The sequence below is a fragment of the Colossoma macropomum genome, unplaced genomic scaffold (assembly GCF_904425465.1).
Source record: "Colossoma macropomum unplaced genomic scaffold, Colossoma_macropomum, whole genome shotgun sequence".
In the NCBI taxonomy this organism is placed as follows: Eukaryota; Metazoa; Chordata; class Actinopteri; order Characiformes; family Serrasalmidae; genus Colossoma; species Colossoma macropomum.
Genome location: NW_023494803.1, coordinates 27,727,769 through 27,733,563, shown reverse-complemented (window position 1 = coordinate 27,733,563; position 5,795 = coordinate 27,727,769).

Genomic DNA, 5,795 nt, shown 5'->3' with positions numbered 1-5,795 from the left:
AAAACCCTTTTCCAAAAAAACAGTCTTGTGGCATCCCGAAAATTAGGACACCACAGGGCACACGACAGACTTTATATTAGAGCACGAACGTTTACTGTTTTTTTTTTCCAATGAGGCTCCACAAAAATCAAACCAATCAAGAGCTTCGCTGGGCGAGTGCCAACCAATCACAGACTGCTCTGGTGGTCGGTTCCGGTGACCGTGGTGGTCTCCCGCCGAGCTGGTCCATCCGGTTTGGCGTCATATAACCCAGACAGACTGGCTCTGTTAAGTACTGCTTAACGAAGCTACTGCAATGATAGTCTCTCAGGGTGACGTCAGGTTTCACTAGTAATAGCTTAAGACCTTATTTCAGTTACAGTGGTGAACTACCAAGCCAGCTTGCTCTTTAGCTTTTCGTGTTTGGGTAACATGCTCCTATCAGAGCCCCTCGTTGTAACGCTGGGTGTCTTAAGGCCTGGACTAAGGTGATCAGAGACTAAGAGACATGATACGATACGAAGCTCTTCGAATTTTGCCGTCCCACCATAAATGGTGCAGCAGTTACTAGGCATGCGGCGTCATTAAGGTGGAAGGGAAGATCTGAACAAGCCGCGTTGATACAAGACTGTCTACCACTGCAAGTGTTTGCACTCTACAAAATTGCCTGGCACAGTAGTTCAATGAAGTTCAGAGCTAAAAAACGCATATAATTAAATCTATCATAAAATCTCAAATTAGCTAGGTTGTTGTTTAGCTGTGGAAAGCTGGAGCTGCTAACATGCTAAGTTATAAGCTAACCTTAATGGCGCCTTCGCTCGTTTTAGCGTGTTTCTCAGATTTGTATTTAATAGGCGATCGTTCAGACCACGAATTAGAGTGTAATAGAGCAGTGAAGCTCGATAATTACCCATTTATTTGGCTTTATCCAGCTCCAGGCTGCTAAAACAGCTAGTTTAGCAGAAATTCGTGTTTGCTTAGTTAGGTCTGCATTTGTATCTTTGCTTGCAGAATTGTTTAATATACTAACTAAGTTTAATAGGGTTTTAACAACATTTCTTGCTATTTAGCTGCTTGAGCTAATCTGTAGTACTGGGGGAGATGCCAGTAATGAACCTAATAGTGAAGGTGCCGTTGCTAACTCTGCTGCTGAGGAAACTTCCTGGTGACCGGTCAGATGTCCTGCAAGTATATAAAGGCATTTTCATAAATTGTATGTGTTTGCCTTTGTCATGGTTATCTCTACGGTTCATTCCCCAAACGTCCAAGAGTACCTTTTTTTTACCCGTTTAACACCAATTAACTTGTGAACCAGATATGGACCAATTTATTACTTAATTTTCTGATAAAAGTAGATGGACTATGTAAAAAAGTGCCTGGATCAACATGCTTTAGGCAAGGTGGTTTTGTATTTATTCAGACTGATCATTCAGGTTTTTAAAGAATACTGTGGTGTCCCGCCAATGGCTCGCTGCCTTCAGAGGTCATGAGGCATGGCCATGCAAAGAGCCATATGAAGAGATTCATGGGAGACACATGGTAATCGTAAAAAAGGACTGTGATGCTGTTAATGTTGCTGTTTTGTTAGTTTGAGATGTGTTTGTTGGTTGTGTTTTGTTGTGTCTTGTGAGTTATTTTGTGTGAGTTGGTGGTTACTATGGAAGGAAAAGCTATAGCTAGTTTAGCTGTCTGTATGTGCCTTTCTGTTGGTGTTTTAATAAAAGAGCACTACTCACAGCAGAATCGTGGCCTCTCCTGTGTCTCCGTCTACGCCAACGCCACATTACTAAATAAGAGGGAAGCGAGCCCCCAAAACATCAGACACCATTTTTGAACTCCTATTCTCAAACACCACCCTCCCAATAACTGTTCTAGTTAAATGAAAGGGTGTGCCGTACATGTTTTTTGATCCCTACTTGTTTATAATCAGTGTCAGTATTTAAAAGGCTGTAGTGACAGAAGGGATGAGTAAAGCTGTTGATTTAAAGCTTGCCCTGTCTACTGTGTACTCACAGTGTGCAGTATACAGATTACTCATAAATACATGCTTTTGAGTTCAGGATATGTAATAGGGCAGAACAAAGCAGAACCTAACACATTATTTGTTTATTCTACAGCCCTGTTTATTTAAAGTTATTCTAAAATTGTTGCATTTTTTGCCCATGCGGTGTTTTACAGAGTGGTGAACCCCTCACCATCTTTGTTTCTGAAAGACTCATCAAATTCAAAATGGGCATATATTTTTCAAAAAACAATAAGATTTTTCAGTTTCAACATTTGATATGTTGTCTTTGTATTTTTTCAATTAAATTTAGGGTTTAAATGATTTACACATCATTGCATTTTGTTTTTATTTACATTTTACACAGCATTCCGGCTTTTTTGGAAACAAGGTTTTAAATCATTTTAAAAGTATTTGAGCAAAATTAATATTTTTTCACAAATGTAACCAACACGTCTGCTACAAATGAAAATACTCTTGCAAGCGCCCATGTTAGAGCTCACCTCTTAGGCAGGGTTAATTGTCACGGACGTAGGGGCTAGTTATAACAGTCGTTAGAAAGTCTGGTAAATCGATGCAAGCACAATTCAGTAGAAAGCTGTGTTGTTTGAGTAAGACAAGTTTTCCAGCCAAAATACATAAAAATACAGATGTCTGAAAAAAGGAAAAACCTGAATAAATGAGTGGAGAAACAAAACAAGGCTAGATGCTTCCAGACAGGGGTACTTCATGGTACAGTCAAGCAACTAACATCCTACCATTCTCAGTTGCATGTATAAAAATGCTGAACAGGTCCAGTTAACCTCGATTTTGGATCAAGTCACCATGTGAGGAAAAGATTTAAGTGACTTCAGAAAAGGGGTCCGTTATTGGGGCTTGGATGGCAGGACCTTCAGTCATGAAGGCTGCTCAACTGGCTAGTGTTTTACATGTGGGGATCACATAGACTTGAATGAATATGCGTTATCTGTCACTGGCTATATAAGCAAGTGTGTGGACAATGTAGTGATCCCAAGAACTGCTACAAAATCACCAAACCAGAAGCCCTGGCTGAACACTGAGGTCTGTTTCCTTGCTCAAGGCCTGCAGTGTTGCATTTAGATTGGGTGATAGAGCAGCACTCAGGGTGGCTAGAAACAGCCTCAATGCTGAGAGCATCAAGAGAGCCAGTGCTTCATATGCTCTGAAAATACAGGAACACTTCACATCCAGTGACCCATGACATATGTAATAGGGCATTCAAACTGCCATTGACTACAGGGGGAAGAATCACCTTGCGTGCATCACCGACACTGTCCTCCTGGATGCTTTACACAGCTTCTATGCTCGTTTTGAAGTTTTGAGGCAGCAGTGAGGATCTTGCTTCCCCAAGTGACCAGGTTCTGTCTGTGAGTGGAGCTGATGTGAGGAGAACCCCTCTGAGGGTGAACCCATGTAAAACTGCAGGCCTGACAACATTCCTGTGCGTATGCAGCTGGCTGCTGTCTTCACAGATGTCTTCAACTTCTTCCTGGAACAGGGCTTCTGTCCCAACATGTTTCAAACCAAGCAGCATCATCCCAGATTACAGAGCATCAATGCCAAGTTTTCCAGACTCACAAACAGTTTCTTTCCGCAGGCAGTCAGACTGCTGAACATATCTACCTGATGGACATTTTCACTGAACTGCTACCTCGGCCACGCTACTATCTGTTGCACTTCAACCTCCGCAATCAGCCACTTTACTGTGAAACTTTACCTTCACTCACTTTATGTGCACATTCAATTTAATCTGTACACATGTTTGTGGTTGCATTGCTAAAAAACTATTGTTAATTATAAGTGTATTGATAAACAGTACATGCACTATTATTTACTATTGCTGCTGTGGACCAACAGCTGGTCTATTTTCCTCTGTTGTCCTATGTTCAATTGTTATATGGTTGTAGTTATTGTACATTCAGAGAAGAATTTATTGTATAGTGTTAGTATAGTTTGTCTGTATGTTTTGTCTGTCTACACTGTTGTCTGTTGCAGTCTTGTGTTAAATGTCAAATGGCAAGTCACCCATGCCATGTGCACTAATGCACCCCCATAACATCACCAATGCTGGCTTTTGAGCCATGCGCTGACAACAATCCTTTAGCCCAGAGGACACAGTGACCATGATTTCCAAAAAGTTTCAAATCTTCATTTCTTGGACCACAGGACACTTTTCCTCAGTCCATTTTAAATGAGCTTGGGTCCAGAGCTGGCGGTAGCATTTCTGGATCCCCTTTATATATGGTTTCTTCTTTGCATGGTAGAGGTTTAACTTGCATTTGTCATTGCAGTGATGAATTGTGAGTGGTTTTTGGAAGTGTACTTGAGCACTTGCAGTGATTTTCACTGCAGAATCGAGTGCGTTTTTAATGCGGTGCCGCCTGAGGGCCCAAAGATCTCAGCCAGCCAATATTGTTTTTCGGCCTTGTCCCAGGCATACAGAGATTTCTCTAGATTCTCTGAATCTTTTAAGGATATTATATACCGTATAGGATGAAATTCCCAAGTTCTTTGCTATGGTATTTCTGAAAGACTCAGTGTCTCAGGGATGCTTTTTTTCGTCATGTTACTGACCTATTTCCAGTTAACCACTAGGTGTTTTTTTTTGTTTTTGTTTTTTTTTTTTTACATTTTGCACAGCATTCCAGCTTTTTTGGGAAAGGGGGTGGTGCTAGGGGGATTGTTACACTGTAAAAATCACCTGTCAGTTCAATCTAAAAAATTACGTCATGTAAGCAACAAGCAATTAAACTGGTTTTATTCAACTAAAAAAAACTTTGATCCAAAGAAATCGTTCATTCAAGTATTTATTTAGATTGAATAATGTTAATTCAATTGCTTTTTGCCACATGAAGTAATTTTTTAGGCTGAACCGACATTTTTACACTGTGGGAAAAGGCCAAAATGCTGCTATTAAAAGGGAATTCCACTGATTTTTCAAAGTTTCTGCATAATAAAATCAATAAGATGTAAATGAAGTCATTCAGAGTGGTTTGATATGAAATACGCTGTTCTAGAGAAACTTACCAAGTCAGAATTGTTCACAGTGGTGGTGATAGGAACTAGACGTCTAAAGAGTTCAATGCCTCTAAAAGCTCCCTCACAGAAAGCTATTACGTGATTGGTTACATTACACTGCCTGATGCCTGAGACATTTTTTTACAAAAAATCTAAAGTATGCTTGCATTGTAGATCTCCATGATTGACTTAGCCTGAAATTTAGAACAATAGGTGGAATTGCCTTTTAAACTGAGCTAAACCAGTTTTATTATCCTAACAGTTTATTCTGGAAAGAACATTAGTACAATTTGAATGACACTTGAGGAAAAATGGAGCAGAAATTAAGAGTAGAGACGAGACAGAACATGCTGCTTCTAGCAGCTAGATCAGTGCTCCGTAATGTTAAAGCTTCGTTTCCATTAACTATAATAAGAAAGAAGCTCTACAGAGATTTAAGCTGCGTAGGGGTGCGCATAGACCTCTGAAATCATGCTTCAGTCTGTAGTCGGCACCATGCCCATACACTGTAAAACCTAATAAGTAAATAAATAATTTCCTGAAGTACGTGTAAAAAAACGTTTATTGTTGTACACGCTAAAGGAAACTGAGTAAATTTTAATAACTCCATTCATTTTGCTGATCTGAATGATTAAGTTTTTGGACTAATAAGTAATAGTTGTACTAACTCAATACAGTTAAGTAGTTGTGCTATACGAGAGTTATGTCACAGTAACTTTACTGCCTTTACACAAATCTTGCCACTCTAGTTGAACTAACTCAGTTTCTTCCATTA